The sequence below is a fragment of the Pelodiscus sinensis genome, chromosome 5 (assembly GCF_049634645.1).
Source record: "Pelodiscus sinensis isolate JC-2024 chromosome 5, ASM4963464v1, whole genome shotgun sequence".
Taxonomy (NCBI): domain Eukaryota; kingdom Metazoa; phylum Chordata; order Testudines; family Trionychidae; genus Pelodiscus; species Pelodiscus sinensis.
The window spans coordinates 63,088,019-63,111,607 of NC_134715.1; the positions used below are offsets into that span (position 1 = coordinate 63,088,019).

At 40.1% G+C, this 23,589-nt stretch overlaps 1 protein-coding gene across 1 annotated transcript in view; it reads right to left on the minus strand.

Moving 5' to 3' along the window:
- MARCHF1 (membrane associated ring-CH-type finger 1) overlaps window positions 1-23,589 on the minus strand; it is a 711,901-nt gene that overhangs the window by 666,609 nt on the left and 21,703 nt on the right. The window lies entirely within an intron of this gene.

A 23,589-nucleotide genomic window follows, 5' to 3' on the forward strand; every position in this document is an offset into this window, starting at 1 on the left:
ATATCAGAACAAGCTGGACCTCCCTGGTCTGGCATCCTTGGGACCTGATTGGTCCCAGACAATGGAGTTTGCTAGACCGGGGAGGTCCTGGCCACCGATCCAGCTCCCAGCCCCCTGTGACTGCCAGCAAAGCTGCGCTCCTGGCCCCCAGCAGCTTCTGGGATGGGTTCCCTGCCCCCTGGCTGCACTTCTGGGCCCTGCTAGCTGCTGAGCTGCACTCCCAGCCCCTGGGGCTGACAGGCTGGCTGTTCTCTGATCTGCTGCCAGCCCCCAGCAGCTCTCGACTAGGCTGCACTCCCAGCTCACAGCCTCTGGGGCTCTCAGGTCTAGGGGCTCTCTGGTCCAGCAACATCCATAGTCCTGGTGGGACTATGAATGTTGCTGGACCAGAGTTCCCAGACCAGAGAGGTTGAACCTGTACAAGAATTTGCCCCACTGGGGATCTGGCCCTGCATTTCAAATCCTGATATATTTTACACTATTATACTTTAGAGTTTTTCTCATCTTCCCCCTCCCCTTTTTGCTCCTTTTTTATATTAATACTGATCGTCTTTCACTCTTACCTATTTCTACATCAGCAACAGAGTTTGCTCATCTCTGATAATGCTTTATGTTGTCATGAGCTTAATTAACCTTCTTAAGAGCGGAGTTAAAACCTTATTTGTATTCATACGTAGAACCCTGCAAATCTGCGAATATCCACAGGCATCTGCATCCACAGATGTGGATGTGGATATTCGCAGATCATTGTAGTGGACATGGATGCAGAGGCATATACAAATTTTGTACCTAGAACCCTGCAAATCTACAGATATCTGCTTTCTATCTGAGGATGTCAATGCAGATATCCGTTGCTCATTTCTGTAGATACAGATACAAATTTTGTATTCATAAATGTGAAGTCACTTTTGAACATAACTATAAGGATAGTCTCCGCCCAAGACAAAAGGAGTATGTGAACCCGCTCAGAAGCTTTGGATAAGTATTGTTTTAGGTAGGAGTGTATATGGGAGTAGTGGGGGGAGGCTGAACGAAGAAAAAGTTGGGAAAGACTGGAGACAGGGAGACAAGGAACAATCAAAGCCCAGTGTCTGACCCTGTCAGAATTCTGAGGAAAGGTTTTTGGATCAGGATTACAAACTGAAGAGAGCGTTCTTGGTACAGTGAGAAAAAGAAACCCTGTCCTTCTATTGGATTCCTTCTGTGTTCAAAACAAGGACCTGTACATACTGGGTAAATAAAACTGCATAAAAGAAAAACCTGATCTGACTATCACCAATTTCTCTTCTTAATTGGAGCTATCTACTAGTTCCCAAATTTCAAAAGTAGTAACAATATTATTTCTACCATGACAATTGACTAGGAAATTGTTCTTTGATCCTTTTCTGATGCCTCTGAAAGATTTAGGAGAGTGACTTTTGCAGCTGTCAGTCTCAATGAAGCCAATGATGATCTAGGGAGCTACTTCATAATATTGATGCTGTTTCTATACTGCTCTTTCTTTCTTGGATTCCTAGATCCCAACTAATTTGCTACATCAATAAAAAAAGCCCACAGAAAATTCATTTGCTTTTGGTATTTACGGTATTATTGTGTACAATTGAATTAAGTACCCTTACTTTCCAAAAGGAAAGTGACAAATTGAAATAGAATTGATACAGTGGAAGTTCGATATTATGCAATGATAGACACATCCATTGCTTACATACATGCTTATGGTAGCACGTCTCCATAAACCATTTCTGTTAGTACTTAAATAGTCTGCTGCTGGCTGGTTCCCACTCAAGTCCATAGTATTTCATAATTCTAGCATGAAATTACCAATGTGACCAAGCAATTTGAATGGTACAAAATACTGTACCAATCTTCATACTTTTCCTCTACAGGTAGTAATACATTTATATGGTCTGAGACTAGTAACACCAACAGGAAGATCCTGTTTGGGAAACCTTCCCTTTGATTAACTGACAACTGCTACAATATACCTATTGCAGGTAATAATCTTTATGTCTGGTAAACACAACAGCCCCCAGTATTCATAGGGAATTCATTTGACCCCCCCCCCCCCCCCCCCAAGTACCTTTTACATAAATTACAGGTCATTTAGTTATTTGTTGTCTCAAGTAACACCCTTTGATGTAACAAATGGAGGAGGTCAGAGCACAGATGTATGGAGAATTGATTAATTCCATCAATATCATCTTCAAAGATGATTTTATAATGTAATGCAGCAGGGATTAGAACAGGGGTAGGAAAAATATGGCCCACATTCGACCCACTAAACTGCCAAATCTGGCCCACCACCATCCTGCAGCCCAGCAAGAGCCTCGACAGCCTCCCTACTTACTGTGCCCTGCTTACTACTTAAAGCAGCCAGATGTGCTCTCAGCAGACTGCATGCCCCTCGGGGTTGGGGCTTCGCAGGGCCATAACAAGGGCAATGCACTTGCCTCGGGTGCATAGCTGAGGGGCTGCAGAAAAGACAGCTACTACACTGTCTTCACTCATGCCTTGTGCCATGTCAGCACCCCCACCCGCACTGAAGATGGTCTTGCCTCAGGTGCCAAATTAGCTAGTTACAACTCTAACTAGCTTCGCACCTTGTCCCCACCCCCAGCACAATTCTCACAGCTCCCGATTGGCTGGAAACTGGCCAATGGGAGCTGCCTGGGCCGTGCTTGTAGTGCAGGCAGCACACGGAGAGACTCTACCACTACGGTCACAACAGCCTCCTGCCCAAGGTTACAACCTAAACTCCTGCGCCAATTCCAGCACCCTTGCCCCAGGTCATAGTCCCCTCCCAGATCTTGTATCCTCTCCTACATCCCTTCTCCATGTCAGAATCCTCTCTTGCTCCAATAATCCCTTCTGGACCCCACATCTCCTCCTGTGCCCCAATCCCTTGCCCTAGTTCACAACCTCCTCCTTTATCTAAACTCCTTTACAGACCCCACAGCTCCTGCACCCCAATCCCCTACTCAAACTTGCTTCTGCACCCAACTTCCATCCCAGACCCTGTACCTCAGTGTTTCTTAAACTGTGTTCCGTGGGACACCGGTGTGCCACGAGGCAGTCGGAGAGAACAGAATTCAAAATGGCCACCCTTAAAGGAGTAAGCAACTTTTTTTTTTTTTGCTCAACAAAAAGTTCTTGGTGTTCCTCATTAAAAAAAATTGTTTGATGTTTCTCAGTCTTAAAAAGTTTAAGAAACACCCCTGTACCTCCTCCATTAATATCATAGAAAAGTGGGGCCCTTGAGCATTTGCCAAATTCTTAGCAAAGCCCTCTTACAAAGTATTGCCTACCCCTGGCTTAGAACCTAGATCTCCTGAGGACTAAACTAGTGTGCTAGCCACTGGCCTATCCTGAAAATTAAGAAAAACAAAATGTAAAATGATTCAATCTTATATTGAAATAAGCAACTACACAAACTTACTGGATCCAGTTCACCAGGGTTAGCCCCTGGCAGGCTGCATCCACTGTATTTGCTAGCACATACAAGTCAGACAAGTGATCGCAGATCCCGTTGACCACAAATTGCTGTTCCCGGCCATGGGAGCTGTGGGAAGTGGTGTTGACAGATACACTGCTTCCCATAGCACCTACATCTTCATTTTCGGTTTCTTACCATCTCACTTTTCTTAACATTACTCGCCGGCAACTCAGTCACTAGGAAGGCAGGTGGTCTTCAAGCTGCTCTTGTTAGAGTATATTAAGGTACAGCACCCCTTTGTGTCTCTGAGCTAAAAGGACCAAACCTGCCACCCATGGAAGTTCAGAGCGATGCACAACTTTCATGAAAAGTTCAATCAACCTCATAAGATCAGACCAAAAGGCCCCAATTCAGCAAAGTATTTAAACATGTTTAACGTGTTTGCTATTCAGCAAAAAACTTCAGCACATGCTTAATTTTGAGCATATGCTTAAGTACCATTGAAGTCAATTAAACTTAGGCGCATACTTAAGTGTTTTACTGAATAGGGATCGGTTGCAATACTGGGGCCTACATACCACAGTTCAGGGCAACTATACCTGCATTTCCCCTGAATAACTCAGCAAGTACACTGGCTCCCTGGATCCAGATCCCTTGCTGTTGCCTCTCTTTGGTGAAGACCCACATCTCACTCTCTTCCAGTTCCAAGGTATATTCATGGCTTCATTGTGTATTTCCCAACAAAGACAGTCTATCTGCCTAACCAGACCTGCTTACTTTCTCTTCTTCAGGGACTGTCAACAGAGAAATCTTTGCAAATCTAAGTTCTCTCACACAACCTTTCCTATACAAGGTTCCTTTGTTCTTGAAGAAGCATGACACTGAAAACGTTAAAAACAATAGAAGAATCTACATGTAGCAGATGCTAATAAGTTTACCAGTCATCACTCCACACAAAGGCTTGCTTTATGTTTACAAGTTCAGAGCTTCACCTAGTCTTATGAAGCATCAGTAGACCAAGTTCTGCCAGTCCTCCCATAAGAACTGGGGTCCTCCATGAACCAGGGATCTGTTCCATTTGCTGGATCAGAAAGATGGCCCTAAGTCAGTTTAAGACATTTATCCAAAGTCTCTTCTTTCTCTGTTAGTCTCTGGAGATCCAGTTGGAACTAGCATATGCATATGTACCCAAGGGGGTGGTTTCAAAGGCACCTCATTAGCATTCCCCCCTTGTTGTTGGAGGAGTTACATAAAATGACATTACATTCAAAATTGCATTTTTGCACTGTACCAAAAGGTGTTAAGCCTAATACAATAAAGTGTAATTAAATACAAAGTTTGTTCAGAATATTGTCAGTCACAGTGACAATTGCAACAAGGATATAGTTATAAAATTGCATTTAACCCCTGGAAATTTGGGTAATGTTCTACAGAGTCAGATTGGGACCATTCACTTCATTGATTTCCACCTTGCACCTCAACCCTTTTTAAAACAAATATCCTTCATCTGCAGCTGTCTTTTGTTCCAGGCAAGTAGTGTGTGTTGAGGCTGGAGACACGAGACTTCATTGAGGCTATGTCAACACAGCTCTGTTGCTAAAAGTCATCACACGCGAATGTTGTTTGTTGTCAGGCACTGTTGCCGATAAAAATATTTCTAGCTCCCATAAGCAGCTTTCCCTTTCTCGGCAGTGGAGCACCCTTGCTGACAAAGTGACATTTACACTTGTACCTGCTGCAGAAAAAAAAAACCTTTGTCATTCAGCACCCTTGAATGACAAAACTTTTGTCATTCAATTACAAGTGTAAACTAAGCCTGCGTTACCTAAGAGAAAAAATGTAAATGAAGAAAAAGCTCCAGTGAAATGACAGCTCACAAAAATTAATGCCATTCAAACTGCCTGTAGTGAAAATAGGATTTTATTGCTTTATTAATTGAAACCATACAGTATGATCAACTATCTGTTACATTTTGAGCTAAAATCTGACTTACAGTAGCTGTGGGTAGAATAAAAGTAAGTTCATTTTAAAATCTCTCCCATGTCAACCATCTAGTTCAAATGGCTTCAGTCTAATCAAGACTGGATTTAGGGGGCAGGTGACGTAGGGTGCCTGGCTTGTGCACTGGGTTCTGTTTTTGTTGTTCAAATCCTAGGGTATGTCTAGATTGCAGCCCTCTGCCAGCAGAGGGATGCAGATTAGGCAGGTGGAAACTGCTAATGAAGCGGGGATTTAAATATTCTGTGCTTCATTAGCATAAAAATGGCCACTGCTTTTTTTTGGCATGGAGCTTTGTCGGAGAAAAGCGGTAGTAAAACGAGGCATAAGGGATCTATCGGAAAAGGCTTTCTTTAGTGAAAGATCAGCCTCTAGACTACCGCTTTTCTCCAACAAAGCTCCGTGCTGAAAAAAGCGGCAGCCATTTTTATGCTAATGAAGCATGGGATATTTAAATCCCTGCTTCATTAGCAATTTCGACTAGCCTAATCTGCATCCCTCTGCCAGCAGAGGGGTACAGTCTAGACATACCCCTAGTGTGCACATATATCATGTCACATGACAGGGATAAATGATGCATGCAAATTGTGCATCAGTGCTATAAAGTGGACTACAAATTCAGTAAAAAACAAGGTATTCAAAAGTTTCGCCAAAGGAAGGAGGGGGCACTGAACACTCCTCACATTAGTAGCCAGGGTCTCTAGTGAAACAAGTTAAAAAATTAGAAAAAAAAATATTTAAAAGTTTTTCTTTATTTGTCTCTACTGATTTCAGTGAGAACAATGCAGCTAATGTGCTCTTACTTACTTAACCATCATCTAAAAATGGCATAAGTTAGAAACTTGCCCTGAATCTTTCAGCTCATCCCTGTGTTCAGACCTTTGTGATCACACAGTTCAGCTATGGAAAAAGGGCAGTAGGTAGCCAGTTATAGGATTTCTTCAGTTCTATATGCATATACTTAATCCCCAGCAGTGACTTTATGACAAAAATGGCCAGTGTTTGTTATGAAATTATAAGGGAAGCTAGTAGCAAGTTGCCTAACTCTTTCCATTATAAATTATTCTTATGGCCTTTTCTCACAAAAGCCTTAGAAACAACTCCATTGTTTGCATCAGGCCTTTGATATTCATCAAGGAAAATTCCTTAACCCAGGGTTTCCCAAATGGTGTTCCATGGAACGCCAGGGTTTCGCAAACTGAAAATAAAGGTTCCACGAAAAAATTCCATTACATTTTATTATTTTAAAAAATAATAATTAATATTTAAGCATGTTTCAATTTTGTTGAAAACCATTTTCATTTGTATTTGCCACGATAAGTGTCCATGCATAATGCCAGTTTAGCCAGAGAGTGGGGACGATGATGTCACTACTTAGCACTGTGCGCGCAGTCACTCAGTGGTGCAACTGCCTGTTATATACCACCATAAATCCCCGTACTCACTCTCAGGAAGCATGAATCATGTGGGTGACTGAATATAAATACACTAGTGCCGCATAGGACAAAGTATACTTTTTTAGCTCCATAGATAAGACTGTTATGAGGGGTTCTGCAAAATTCTTTTGAGTTTAAAAGGGTTCCGTGGCCAAATAAAATTGGGAAACACTGCCTTAACCTATGTAGAAATGCCTCTTTTTGGTCCTGCGAAATTCCATGCAAATTTGGTGAGCTGTGCAGTATTTAACTCACCATTTTCTTTCTCTCACTTGCAGTTCCTCTGGGAAAATGTTGGCAGCCTGCCAGAAATCACTGGCCATTTTAAGGAGCCCAAGCCCAACCCTGCTGCCACCAAAGCAATAGCAGCGGCTACGATGCTGGAGTGACTGAGAACTGACAGAGCAGATGAAGCAGGCATTTTGTAGAGGGAGAAAGACTTCTTCTGACATTGCCTGCCCTCCACATTTTCACTTCCTCCCACCTCCACTGAGTATATGGGACCCAGCGCTTCCCCTCTTCCCCGTTCTCCACTGGAACCATATGGGACAGGAGCTCCCAGCAGGAAATCTAGCAAATAATTACAACTGCCTACTAGCCCTCTAGGACTTGAACTAGGAACTCCAGTCCTCCTTGGGGAGGAAAAGAAATACTTAGCAAAATTGTGTACCTGAAAACCTCTAGATCACCACTAAGCTTGAGGACAGGATGGGTTAGCCAGCAGCCTGGGGACTAAGGGGTTAACTATGTCCCTTACCTAGCCAGGTGAAGTGGCCAATAGGAATGTAGATAGGAATTTCAAACTGGGATAAAGGAATTTTTGGTTTTCCCTCCTTGGTTCTGGGCATTTCTCTCCAGCTATTGAGGAGGACAGACACTATGTCTCCCTCCAAGAAAAGACTCTTTCTTCACTTTCTGTAAGTAGGGTAAAGTTTAGATAAATCAGTAAGGTTTCATTGTTTGAGTATGGGATCTGCTGTCTGTGCACTTTAAAAAAAATGTTTTGGCTTTCCTTTGTAACTAAGATCTAAGACCATGGAGTTTCTCCATGAGTGTATTATTTTGTTACTTTTCCATCTAATCGTTATGCTTGCAACAGGAATAGTGTGGCGATAATAAAAGTTCTCTTTTCCTTTTATTAACCTGGTATTGGTTAATGGTAGTGTTCTGCTTTTTACTTTAGGGGTGAGATTTTCCCAAATGGTCTCTCCCCTGGTTTCTCTATTAATTTGGGTGGTGGCAGCGGAAGTTTTATTCCCAAAATCTAGGTTTTTAAGATTTGGGGGGAAGTTTGATACCAAAGCCTGGTAGCAATTACCTAGTTTGGGGGTAATTGCTGGCCCTCACTTCTGCATTTATTGTGCCAGAGTGGGGAATGAGTCATGACACAAGACAATATCTCTCAAGGGTGAGGGTCATAGACCTCCTTTGCAAACGTATCAGCTTGGCCTTCTCTCAGTAACCCATCAGAATCATTTTTTGGTATGCAAGGGATGGAGAGCGACACAGTCTTCTTGAAAAACAATGTACAGCAGAAGTAGTTATTCAACCAGCTATATCACCCACCAGCGGTGGCCTACCCAGGAATACAAGAGTCTCTAAAATGGCTATAAAGGGCTCAGGAGGCAGTACCAAGCACCCAAAAGAGAGAATTCAATAGTTTTAAATAAGACCTCATCTTAGTTAATGTTTCTACACAAGAACTGCACCATCTAGACAAGAACTTAAGACAACCCCATGCAAGGACATGAGGTACCACAGCCTTTGGGCAAGCCAACCAGTGAGAACTGTAAAGTCTATGTTCAGCAGCCTTAATGAAAAGTTACATTTACACACACCACACCAGGGCATCTCTCTTCCTGATGGCAAGAAAGCACAACAGTGCTTACTGGTTGGGGTAATTCCTTTGTAGAAATGGAGCTTCATTGTCACTTGTAAAGATGCTTTTCAATACAGTAAATATTTGAGCTAATGAAAAAACATTTTCATTTCACCTGCATTATGAACAGGATTTTTTTTTTTTTTTGAATAACGAAGATAACTACAACAAAACAAAGTGGAGTTTTATACAAAATGGCTTTACAGCATTAAATAAAACAGTGACAGATATAAGCAATAAATAACTGAGGAAGAGGGAAAAGGGAAGGCAAGGAAAAATATCTTCTTCAGATGAGATATGGACAAGGCAGACAGGACACAGGAAGGCTGTTCCAGATGACAGGAGACCCAGAGGAGAAGACTTGCCTCTCTTCTTTAACACCGTAAATCATTTTGGGATACAGGGACCAGGAGGAGAGAGAAAGAGAGCGAGCATGAGAGAAAGCAAAGTTCCATTAAGTAGAATAGAGAACAATTCCTTGGGGGCTTTTATAACAGATTTGAACAAGAACTTGTAAAATACAGAGCAAGTCAGCAGAAGAGAGGAACAAGGAGGGCAGACGTCCCTATTGGGGCAGGAGAGTTGGGGAGGAGAGAGCCACAAGCCAAAGAGTTTATAGCAAAGAGGGAAGGGACAGCAACCAGCAGATGAGCAGGAATCTGCAGAAATCAGACTCTGACGTTATAGACAATGAGATAAAATAGCCCTTGAGGGCCCCAGAGATGGGGAAATAGTGGAGGTCACCATCCTCTGTAAGTGGAGTTCTGATGGTATCAGAGAACAGCCTTATGTATTTTTCCATTTTTATGGTCTGTGTGAGAATTGTTATTTCATGTATCCAATTTAGAGTGTAGCTTGATGGGGCAAGGATTGCACCTTTATGCTACCACAGCACGAAGCCAACTCGCAGCTCTTCAATGTTTAACAAGGAACTTCATGTACAATTTTAATTTTTTAAATCTTGTTGTTTGAGACACACTCATGTAGATTTGCAGTTATAAGAGGAATCCACCAGATCCCTTACTATTTGTTATTCAGGCATATATTAGGACAGCTACCCAGCTGGATGATTAAGAGTTATGACATCAAGAGAACTGTACCAAGGAATTTTTGACTATTTGATTTGATATTAATATATTGTTTGTTAAAATGACATGCTTTCAGGCTCTTCGAATGTTTCGCATTTTTCACCATTTTTAATAGATCCAGATTATATTGTTGATCAGCACTGCAAAACAGAGCCTTCAGTAAGGATTTCTCAGCTAAGATTATAGGATGAGACCTATAATTAAGAAACAGGAATCTTGCTAATTGTCAATAGGATTTATATTCTCATTCTTCTAAGTATGTATTTCTATTGCAATAGTTTTTAGAAGCACCACCTGCATTAGATAGTGTAGATGCAGATAAAGAAAATCTTTCCCCACAGAACTTGCCTCTGTACGTGTAACAAGTCAACAAGAAGATAAAACAAAGGAGGGAGGACAGGTAAACAATGAAAGAATCCATGCATTTTAAGAAGTGGACATATCACATCTACCTAGCCATTGGATCAGGGTATTCTGAGGACAGTGCTGGAGAATAGTGAGACTTTGTGTGGTAGCTGTAGCAGCCTGGAAACTAAAACCAAGACAGACAAGGAGGCCTGGAAGTTTCTGCGGAGAGGGGAAATAAATAGGATGCTCAAGGATACTGAGCTGTGGCATGGCGACCAGAGTAACACTGCACATATCTACAGCTTGCTGTGCCCCCTAACTGCTAGCAAACTGGCTTCAGCTCAGGAAAGTACTTAAGCCTCCACATAGCTTTAAACAGGTGAATAGTGCCATTTCTTAAGAAGATTCTTGAAGAAGGGACTCTATAGGTATATGTATTGCTGCAGCAATCTCTTTGTTTTTTCACATAAACTCCGGGCCATTAACACTTTGTCAGATTATTTTTGCAAATAAGAAAATACATATAGTCTAATTAGAACTTGGATAGATTTCAACCATGCGATAATAAATGATGACATAGTATGAAATTAAATCCTCACATTACCATTACTTATTAGCACATACAGTTTTACCTTCTCCCATTGGGATCTAAATTCAAGACCCTCTGATGGTAAAAACTTATACAATGGTTACAATAAATAGTGACTAAGCAGTAATTCAATAGGCTTTTTCATTCATTTTGTGGCAAACAGTATAGAAATGGTCCATCTCTTTCTTGTAATGACTGAACTTGCCTAATTTAAAAGTCTCAGAGGGGTGACTGTGTTAGTCTGTAAATTAAATAAAACTTAAAAAACAAGTGGCCCTGTAGAACCCACAGGTTCTATAGGCCCACTTGTTTTTGAACTGGCCTAATAAAGCAAGCTACGTTTTGCAATGCCTAATAATTTCCCATCCCGAGCTAAACAGTCATGTTTCATGACCAGACTATGAGATGCATCAGGTTAGTGCTGTCTTTAATATCCAAATTAATGGATTTGTGTGGGCTGAGAAAAAAAAAGCGTCTTGGACTGGTTTTATCTCCCTCTATGTTGCTAAATTATTGGCCCCCACTATTATTTCTTCTGTCTCCTGAACAGTTTTTTCACTATCCTGTAGAGATGATGCTCCTTTAAGAAGCATAGTGCTATAAATCTCTGTTTACAAGGCATTCCCTTTATATGAAAGTCTGGGAGCTGAAGAGTTGAGTGTGCAGAAGATTTATTTTCTTCATTGCTAAAGAAATAAAATTTAAGTTAACTGTTGCTCATTTCTCTCTCCTCCATCCTCTCATCTCTATCAGGCACATACATCGAAGGGCCTAAAACAAACAGAGGTATCAATACATTCAGAGAAGAAGGACAAATTCTATTCGCAATTATGACCAATGAGCTGGGATATAAATACTGGATTATCCACTCCTCACAATGCACAGTCCACAGCTGTTAGTAGGAAGCTTGCATAAAAATCGAGAGAAGAATATAGCTGTGGCAACATTTTGTTAGTGTTTGTTCAGTGCCTTATTGTTCCGTTTATCATCTGGTAAGAAAACCTACTCCTCTTTGGGTGCACTATTTCTGCTTTTTTTGTTTCTCACTGTTCCCTGCCCTTCTTTCTCTACTTCTATCCCCCTTTTCTGTCTTTGAGAGTGTCTTCTGTTCTCTCTGTGTTTCCTTCAATGTAGTCATTCTTAACCCATTGACTCTCCAGTTTTCTTGCTCGGTCCATTCACAATAATGAGTAGTTATTTAAAACAGTTGGCTTTGACACTGAAATGCCATCATTGGATTATAAAGTTGATACTCCAGTCATATCAATAGGGGAGCATGTATGCCTCAATCATTTTTTCAGGCTGTCTGCATACTCAGACAGACAGTTACACTCACTTCACATTTGACTATAAGATTTGATGCAGAGACCATATTTTGTTCTGTGTTTGCACAGTGACAGGTCTTGGTCCATGACTGGGATTCCTAGGAACACTCAGAAAAAAAAGCAATAACTAATAATCTCTGCAGTAAAGAGGGACAGAACTTTCTTCATTTAAATATGATAATTCTAATCTAAAGAATCTCAGTAGGTCATGCAGGCCCACAAACACATCATATAGACCAGAACAGGCCTAAGGGCTGATGTTTGACATGACTGGCCCATTAGCTAAACTTAGGAAAAGCACCTCCAAGGCAAAAAAACGTATAGTCTGTGCACTTTGCACCTGGAAAAAAATGTACATATTCAAAATAGTTAAAGATTAAGAACTGCACAAAAGCAGTCTGATATCTTGACATTGCTGCCTCTATGGCTATGTTTAGAAGAGGGTTTTTTCGAAAAAAAGTGGCATTTTTTGAAAAAACTTCACCTGCGTCTAGACTGCCGCCACGTTCTTTCGAAATTAAATAGAAAGAACGCGGTGGGATTTTTTTTTTTAACTGTGGTAAACCTCGTCTTATGAGGAAGAACGCTTTCTTTTGAAAGAGATCTTTCAAAAAAAGGTTTTCTTGACCGCAAAGAAGGCTTTTTCGAAAGAGAGCATTCAGATTGCCTGGGTGTTCTCTTTCGAAAAAGCCGATCACTTTTTTGAAAAAAGTTGTGGCTGTCTAGATGATCTTTCGAAAGAAGCTTTTTCGAAACATTCTTTCCAAAAAGCTTCTTTTGAAAGAAGCGTGTATAGTCTAGACGTACCCTATGCCTACAAAACTCCCACTGACCTTGCAGGATTAAGTAATAAAAAAATTCAAAACAATTCAACAAGAGCCAGATTCTGCTAGTATTATTTCACTTTACCTAGAGACTTACATCTCAAAGTAGAATGCTACTCATAAGAGTGGGAGAATCTGTCCCAAAATACTGGTATGAAGTATAACAACGTGGATCTCAAGGAAAAGAACTAGGAATGAAATATCTATTTTGTTCGTTAATTTATCCAACGATGGCTTATCTGAGATAAAATAATTTTCTCTAGCTCCTATCCAGGATTCCTCAGGTGAGGCCACATATTGTATACCTTGATGTAGAAGAGGTCTGGAAAACCAATATAATTTTTCGTACACACGATAATGTTGATGGATTCCCTGGGTGAAGGGCTGCACATCTCAGGAGTTGTACATGAGCAAGATCTGATGGCAACTGCTGTTTATCTGCATGAACTCAGCCGAAAGGTTGTTGATTTGTCCCTCTTCTGAAATAAAACACTTTAGAAGCTGTCAAGTTTTGAAAGCTGAGTGATAAAAGTGACCAAACAGAGGTCAAGATCAGAATCTCTCTCTTGGAGGAGTAGGCAGCTTTTAAGATGAAAGAGAAGCACTTTTAAGATAAAAGAACATACTTTTCCTTAAGGATTAATCTTTTATAGATACCATGTCATGGGAAGATATGGATCAGCCTCAGGCCTTTCTGCTGCTATCCAGCTCTTTTTACATGACTAAGAGAAGTATTCAACATTCACAAAGCAAATTCTTCACAGGCCCTTATTGTCAGGAACTGTTTTCACCATTGTTACCTGGTGTGGGTAAAGCCAGGGAGCAAATTAGCCAATAATTTGCAGTTAACATTTATCAGACTACAGTTCTTTTCCAATTTTAAGGAAGTGGTGATCTTACATGTGTTTATAAAAGTAACCCTGGAATACAACTGTGCATGCTACACAAATTTGTGTCCATAATGTGATAGAAGCAATGAAGAGAGAACCAATCTATAAATAAAAACTTTATACTTTTCAGGTATAATAAAAACTACAAAGTTTTTGCATTGAGCTGGTGAAATATGGAAGCTTTTGATGTGAAAATTTACTCAGAAAAAGATGCCTACATGAGCAGTAAAGATTATTTAGCAGTCAATTATTCAAACATGCCTATGTGAGACATAATTAAGCCAGTGAAAGCCCTAGCGTAGACACCAATTAGTGGGTATTCAACATGCCTCAGGTGGCAGGTGACCAGAATTCATCTTCAAATTTGATTCACTTGTTCGATCGTTAACTTCCCCAGCCATGTCTACACTAGTAAGCTTACAGTAGCACAGCTTTACTGATGCAGTTGTGCTTCTGTGACATTGCTCATGTAGTTGCTCTATGCCGACTGGAGAGAGTTTGCCTATCAAGATAGCACTCCACACACTACCACTTAGGACGAAAAACTTTCATCACGGAAGGGAAAGATTTTTCACATACCCCTGAACTAAGTTCCCCCTAAGCTGTGCAGCTGCACAGTTTCCCATTAAGCCCTGGGCAGGGACTCAGGGCTACAGTGGGGAGAAATCTCTCCCCAAACCATGTAGAATAGTGATAGAAATGTAGCCGTGTTAGTCTGGGGTAGTTGAAGCAAAATGCAGGACAATGTAGCACTTTAAAGACTAACAAGATGGTTTATTAGATGATGAGCTTTCGTGGGCCAGACCATGTAGATGCTGCAGCCAGCAAAAAGGAGCTTCTCCCCACTGACACTAGCATGGAGCTGCAGCAGCCAGTGGAGGGAAGCCACTTCCCACTGTCCCCAGCACCAACCTGCCACAATCAGGGCAAAGAAGTGCTTCCTTGCTGTCCTAGTCAGAGAGCTACCCAGATAAGCTCGAGCTCCAACCTCCTGCTCCCCCTTGAATCCTCTGCTGCCCTGAACACTCTGCACCGCAAATTCCTCATCCCTGTCCCCACTCCACAGCCTGTACCTCCTTTTATACCCTAATGTTCCAGCCCAGAGCTCCTCCCCTAACCCTGACCCCACTTCTTGCACACCAAACCTCCCATTCCCAGCCCCACCTCAGAGCCTGCACCCCCAGCCAGAGCCCTTGCACCCAAACTCTCTGGCCCAGCCCTGAGCCCTTCAACCCTACCCCCACCCCAGAGCCCACACAACCAGCTGAAGCCCTCACACTCCTACACTCCAACTCTCTACTCTAGGCCTGAGCCTGTCCCACACTCAGAACCCCTTGAACCCACTCCCACCACATGTGTTTTGGTTTACACACCAATATGGGAGGTGATGTCAACATCAGTTCACATAAAATTAATTCTACTCGATGGTGGAAAAAATGAAAGGGAACACTATAACTCAGAGCAACATTAAGTTTTGCCATCATAAGTAATTGTGCAGAAAGGGCCATAGTCAATGAAAGAACTCTTTGGTCAATCTAGCAACTGCATGTTAATGGGGTGGATTTATTACGCCAATTTAAAAAAAAATTGGATCATTGCAGTAAATATTTATACAACCATAATACAGTGGTGTTGCAGCAACACTGGAGCGATGGTGCTGTAGTCCGGCTAATGTAAAGCCTATGGTATTAGGTACCTTTAAGGACTGAGAAGGCCAGACAGATTCTGGATAGATCACTATAAAGTTCTTGTTGTTATGCATAGCAGTTGGAACAAGACTTTGGCCAAGGTCTTTCTTGAAAATTGAACCCCACATAACCTTCCATAATTCAGACTATATGAAATGGCTATATAATCTGAGACAATGTTAGCCTTCTATAACTTCACCAAAATATTCTGCATACTGTATCCACTGTCTACTTCTGAACACCAGTATCAGGGGTGTAAAGTTTCCACTGCAGATAGTAGTGACCCCTTATTGCAAATATTGCCAAAATCCATAAAGGTAATCCAACCTTTCTTATATAAACTTGATATAGGCCATCCTCGCTGTAAGTCCAAGATACGTTAAAAAAAACTTGGACTTAGAGAGAAATAACTTAAAGTGGGCAATTTTTTGCGCAAATAGGGGGAGCTGTGTGTCTTAGGAGTGGGGAATGGGAAGACTTATAATGCAGCAGTTCCTATAAGTTTCAATGACTTTAGTGCAGAACAGATATATACTGGGGCGAATTATATCGGGGATACCCTGTACTCAAATCTGGAATACACTTACAAATATAGTAATGGACACATTGAGGGACTAGACTATCTTCCATTCTGCTGAATTAGAAATATGCAGTGTTGTTGGTCCCAGGATATTAGAGAGGTAAGATTGGTAAAGTAACGTCTTTTATTAGACCAGATTCTGATGGTGTGCGTGTGCATGTGCGAGAGAGAGAAAGAGAAAGTGTACACAGAATTCTTCTTCAGGTCTAGGAAATGTACTGGCTGTGCCACAGCTAATCAAGGTAGAACTGATTGCTAGCATTAATAGTTTATATGTAATTCAAGGTACTACTCAAGATGAAGTAGCCTAAAGTCACAGGAGTAAAGGAAGGTTTTTTTCAGGTGGGGGACTGAAAGAAGATATTAGTAGGTTATAGATTGTTGTAATAAGCCATAAATCCTGTGTCTCTACCCTGTTCATGATTTTTAACATCCTGTAAAGAAAGTAAGCTCCCAAGCTCATCTTTTGATAGTGTTGTGCAAATTTTCTTTGAGACTGAGGACTGAGAGGTCAGTATAGAGTGCTCACTTTGTGAACCTCCATTTTATTAATTTCCTGTGTAAGTACATTGAATAAAGAAGTTATTGTCTGGTTTTACCCACATAGTTGCTGTTAGGGCATTTGTTTTTTTGGTTAGTCCTTTTTGTGAATTCTTTCAACTGCCCAATAACATGCCTGTCAAAGTGGCAAACACTTTGGCTTTGTTCTTAATGCAGCTCACATATCTCCATCTTTTTTTATATATATAACATCTTCACATTTTAAACTCTGATCAATCTCACTCTTTGTTATAAATTAATTCCATTTAATAGCTAGTATTTTACTGAGGCATTTGCTTTCAAAGATGTTTAGACATATGTCTATACCTTTAATACATTTCCAGCTTTTGCAGCTATAGGTTTGTCAAGCTGCTTGAAGTAATTCACAGTCATGAATGCCAACCTCAGGGCAAACTATCAAGCAACAGGGCACAAACCACACACTGTCTATGTTCTATAATTAGATTTCAACGAACAAGCACAAACTTTTAAATCACTATAAACAGCCTTAACGTGGAGTAGACAGTCCCCTCAGGTACTCCAATCTATCTTGGCATAAAGGCAAGCCTGCCTTTATGACAAATGATCTCTGACACCAAAAAATCACAGTCATACTTAGGTTACTCACAGTCCCAAAAGACCACCCACATTTGTCAGGTGTCAACTCAACCCAGATGTCCCACCAAAGACAATTACAGTATAGCCAATCCTATAAAACTAGCTAAAGATTAATTTAAAAAAAGAATGTATTTACAAAGTTACGGCAGGTACACATAAACAAAAGAGTTAGTCTTAGTTTCCAAAAGGTGAAACTTGCTCTATATGCAAGTTTTATATGCCTTTACGTCTAATCCCAAAATAAGCAGCTCAAGGAACCTCTGCTTCTGCTTATAAAAATTGTTCTAGCTCAGAGTTCCAAGCAGCATAGTGATAATTCTTCTCGACAAGGATTTTATCTTTTGCCCCCAGAGCTCAAGCTGATGAGATGAGGGTGTGTGCTTGTCTTCTCTTCATGGGCATCTAGAGAGCAATCAACTAATTCTTTCTTTTGTCCACTGATGTCACACAATGGCTTGCCTGATGTCTAAAGACCTCTTGTTGTGCAGGAGTTGACATCTCTTGTGGTAAACTAATATCTCACAACTGGTAATGCTTCCCTCCTGACTGTGAGGTTTACAATCTCAGGCTAAATTTACACTGGCACTTTGCAGCACTGTACCTTTCTAGCTCGGGGGTTTGAAAAAACACACGCATACACATGGAGTGCAGCAAGTTACAACGCTGTAAAGCACTGGTGTGAACCAGGTTATGGCAATGGGACTCAGCACTGTTAGCTACTCCCCGCATGGAAGTGATTTACATAGAGCCCTGGGACAGCACTTAGTACTCATGCCATGGCCACACTTGCAGTTTAAAAAGCTGTTGTGGCTGTGCTTTAAACTTAAAACAAAGCCTAAGAAAACATGCTTATAGTCAGAGACAATACTTATATATTACCTTATAACATGGAACAGAGCTATTATATGTAAGATTGACACTTGCAGCATCCAAATCTAATGTCTATTTCAGCAGTGCTAACACATGGGTGAGTCAGGCAGGTTTCCAGCTATGCATTTGTCAGGGTTCAGTTAAGTCTTGGCATGAGCTGGCACCTTGGCTGCCAGCACCACAGTGTAAAAGTTGAAAATAAAACATAGGAGTTGAAGGTTTGTAGTTTGATCTTTAGATTGTAGATTTTCAGTGTTTAATTTGGCAAATGGAGCAGCTGCCTTGTCAATTTGTGAAATTGTTTCCTTCTGGTTGTCCCCATTCACTTGCTTCTTGTTTGTATTCATTTGTTTTTCAGTGTAATACTTGATATTTGCTGGGGTTCTCATTAATTTTTTTTTAAATAATAGATTATTAACCCAGACTTTATTTTGCTGTGGTGCACAGTCTTTCAGTCATTGTTTCCAAGATGGGAGAGTGGTGACTTAAAAGAGCTATGTTGTCAGCAAAATCTCAATCTTCTAGTTCATGGCTGATAAACCATGTGATGCCTACATTATACCCATCTACAAATTTTTCTCATAATAAACTCAACGGCCATGCCAAAAGAGAGACGAGAGACTACATCTTTGTTCAACACCAGTGCCTAGATTCAACCGTCCACTCACATATGTATTTACTCTAACTGGACAAGCAGAACACTGGTATAAGACTTAGTTATGTTAAATATTTGTATCGGCATACAATAACACTAAAGATGTACGAGGATGAATCATCACAGAAGCTGTCAAATGCTATCATAAAAGCTATGAAGTTTATGGTCAGTGTTTGTTGCCCTACAATGACAATTCTAAGGATGAAACTCTGATCAATACATTACCTTTCTAGTTGAAAATGCCCAATACCGTTTTTTAAATAAAAAGACAACAATGACTACTAATAACTTGCACGGCCAACAACAATATATTTAAATACTGCCAACTTCAGATTGAAAGTTCTTTTGACTGATATGTTCAAAGAAGTTAGCTTGTTGTGACTCCAAGCAAGTTATGGTTCCCTGCTTTGTCTGTTAATGCAGTATACTGATAACTAGAGCCAAGTTTTTGTGTTTTATTCTGGGCCCCCCTCAGCTATTCAGGCTGTTGAGGCCTTCTTCACATCCCTTAACTATCTTTTTCTGGCTTGAGCTATCAATTTAAGTGCCTTGTCCTTGGTTTCAGCACTCTCTACACCCCGATTCTTACATGTCTCTCACATATCTGCTAATACTGCATGACTTTCTTCCATATATATATATATATATATATATATATATATATATATATATATATATATAATCCATCCATACAGGACCCTACACCTGGAATCCATTCCCTGCCCTGCTCCAACAAAAATCTACTTTCTCCTTCCACTATATCCTGTAAACACACTTCAGCAAAGCTTAAAAGAGCATGTATGTACTTAGGTACATTCATCACATATAGACAATCAACAAAATGCAGCCCTAATCCCAACCTTTAGTCACATTGGTTTTATAGCTTTCCTTCACTCTCGCCCCATCTTTTCTTCATTGTCTAGTTAGAATTTACTGTCTTAACAGTAGATATGAAGACAAAAATTCCTGACTCAAACCTCAGAGCTGGCAATACACATCCACCACATTGGTTCCGTTTACACTAAAATGCAACAATACTGCCTTAGCATTTCATTTCAGGTTACTTGTTTAAAATAAAACAAAACAAAAAAACCTTTTGTTAACAAAGGCCTATGTCAACTTCATAGTAAATTTCTATGCAGTTATTTATTAAGGACACTCATATTTCATAGCTTCTTAACTGAAGCATAATGAAGAAATGTGAAACACCACGAGTGGGGGTGGGGAACAGAAGCATTAATGTCCAAAATGTCTAGAAGAATATGTCCAAAGCAAGAGACACGGGAAAGTGGATGAATCATGAATGGAATGTAATCTATGACACTGACATTCACTGAGCCATCTGGCAGAAAATTTAATATTTTACTTTTAAAATAACAAGACATTGTGCTCTAGTAAATGCCAGAACAAATTAAAGAGATAGAAAGAAACTCTATCTGTTCAGGGAAATATAATAATGTCCCACTGCATTCTCATATTCAGTGAGCCTATTGTTAATGTCAATTTCCTGCCATTTGGCTTTATTTACTCAGTGTAACTTATTTCACCATTTTGTCTGTAACACTAGAGGTTAAAAATGGAATACCTGAAAGAGAAGAGAGTTCATGGTATTTATGCACCAAAACTGACAAGCTCCGAGCTGAAAATGACGAATATCATGAAGAAAAATGCAAAGTCTGGATTAGATAGTCACCAGTACACTCTTTAATAAGCCCTTGTGAGTGGTGATGAGGAAATTTTAATTTCTACATGTAAAGCACTATAAGCAGGGGAACTTACAGTCTTGCCAGGCCCCTGAGCAAATGGGGAAGAGCAGCCTCTACTCTAGAAGGAACAGGGCCTCAGGTAGAAGAGGCAGAAGGGGTCCTGCCCCTCTCCCCTCCCACCCTCACTGCTGCCTGAAGCATACCACGTGGCACTCGGGAGGCAGATTAAAGGATCCAGGACTCCTTTTGAATTGCTGGGCCCGGGGGAAGTTGCCTCCTTTTGAACCACACAAATAGACATAAAATGGTATCAATGTCTTTCCTTCCTATCTTCCCTTATGTAGTCTTTTACCACGTTCATGTTATACCCTATTGAATACCTAGCCAGCTTTCTCCTCCTTCAAACGCAACTCTTCTGCAAACCTTTCAAAAACCACCATTTCCAGATTTGCCATCAGCTCCAGCTTATACTAGCCCTCATACTATATGTGAGCTTCAGTTTGATTTGCTTGTAGATGAGTGGATGCATCTATATTAGAAAAAACAGAAGCCATATTACAGTATCAGCTTGTTTAGGTGAAGCTTCCTGGGTGTTAGGCTGAAAGGATAAATAGGTCTCAGGAATTTTACCATGTCAAATGCAGGTTTTGAACTCAGTTGCATGCCATAATGGAAAAAATACCTGTCCACATTAGTACTTATACAATGCCTCCCACGAGTGCAGCTACCCCATTCATGTCCATTCCCATAATACAGATTCTAACTTTTTTAATGTAGATACGATCAATGACACTGTAAGCAATTTAGCTGGGAGATTATTTGTATTATTATGCACCATGCAATTTGCAGCTGCTGTGGGTATAAATAATATTATTCTGCATTGACTGAACAGTAAGTCTAGGGACCCAATGCCCATTATCTAGCAAATGCTGAGAGCTGGATTTTACAAATTAACCACCTTTGTGGAGCTCACCCCACAATTTTCTACTTATGACTCTAGGCAGCTTAAATGCACACATGGAGATTCATACATGGATATAGAGTATTATGGAAGTGAAGATCTAGTAAAATGAAACACTGACAGGATAAGAATCAAATCTACATTTACTCTAGCGTTATCAGCTGTGATGAAGAAGAAAATCTTACTCCATACCCCTGGCATAGTGGCTCATTTGGTCAGATGAGGTTGATTTAGTTAGCGTTATTTTTCTGAAACAGACCGAATCAAGAAATAGGATCTGCACTTGCAAGATAGATCAAACGATGTAACAGCTCTTTCCCATATCTAATTTATATAGTTCTTCTGGATCCTGGTTAGGTCTCTTTGGAAAAAGGAATGGATAGACTACAGATTTATTCTCAGAGAAGTCTGAAGATAGCTGTAAAGTAAGATGTCTTCTGATAGCAATGAATTATTTCTGAGCTAGTACAACCAAGTGCCAATCACTCCACTTTGCCAAAAATTGGAAAATTAATCACAGGCCAAAAAAAGTGACATCAGTTTATAAATCTAACCCAATTTAAAGTAAACTAATAATAAAGCTATCCTAATTGATTTAAGGGTGTCCCTGGAGAGAACCAAATTAACTATATCAATTTCCAAATTAATTAAATCAATAGAATGTTGTTTAGAGACAAGGTTTATTGCAAAACAACACTTAACACATTTTATTCCCTTCAGAGATTGAGCTCCCTTACCAAGATGGGTAACAGTGCAGAAAAATTAATAAAGGAAGGAATTGAAACAGAAAAACCTGAAAAAATGAAGGAATAATTGATGTTTCTCACTTTCTTGCTTTTTTATGATGAATGAAGAATGCTTAAGAGGATGTCAGTTTTATTTCATTTGAATTGGGGTTTTTTTTCTTCATACTTACTTTTCCTCTGAAATAGGGACAGCAAATCTGGCCCTCACCTTTTTGGCTAGAAGACTTCTTGGATGAGTAGAAGAGTATACTTAAAACTGTTATACTTTAGCTAAAAGGGTACAGTGTAAAGGCAAGTGGTAAAATTAACAAAGTGGTAACAAAAATATGTTTTAAACATTCTCAACTTTAAAAAAATCAATGCCTTTTTCAATTAGTCAAGTTTCATCTGATGTGTTCCTTCCAAAGACCTACCTTCCAGGACAATTATATTTGAATTTCTAGAGTAGAAATCAAGAAGAATACTCTCTTTCTGGACTTGGTTATACATCAGAGAAAAAGGAGAAAAACTGAGTTTTGCTTTGGTTGGGGAGACAAGCATGTCTTTTTAATTGAAGTTAGTGGTATAAAGGTGCAAAACGTCAGAATTACAAGAGCATCCACAAGTTCAAGTCAAGATTGGTTGTTGTTGTGCTATGCATTAAAAGACTCTCAGTCCCCAAATTTTACAATGCCCCATTCCTGCCAAGACTTATGCATATGTTTAACTTTATATGCTGCAAATAGCTTCATCTCATATAAAGTTATGTATATGTATGTTCTTTTAAACAAAGGACCTAAAGACAAGAGGAAAAAAGTAGGTTTAACAAATGCTCCGGGGAAACGGAAGAAAGAGGACAAAGTAACTGTAGGATATAGTATGCAAATAATAAAGGATAGATATTAGCGACCACTAATACATATAGGAACTTCTGGTTCTATACAGAATCCCAATGAATACAATAGGGATTGACACTCTCTTAGGGATAGACACTCTCTTAGGGATATAATTCTGTTTAATTCTACAAAAGGGCTTAACACAAAACAAAATAAAACCACCTCTGCACCTATACAAAGGCTATTATTTTCTATTAAAAATTTGATGAGACTTTCCATAAAGGTTACCATGCCACAATTTTTCCCTGTTCCTCCCAGTTGCTTATACTGAAGTACTGTGCCATTTTCAAAAAAAACAATGTCGGTGGCAAGTTGTATTGACTAGTTAAATGAAGATATTCGGTACTGATGTGATTATTCATTAGCTTTAAAGCAGGGTATTTCACTGGGGTGGAGCAGAAGTTAGGGGGAGAGAACTTCATTGTTTCTCAGCATTTACAAAATCAGCTCTGAAAGGGGACGTTCTTTGTCTACTCTAGCTTGTAAAGCACATAGTCCCATAAAGGCAAGATTTATAAGGCTTCATAAATTAAACATACA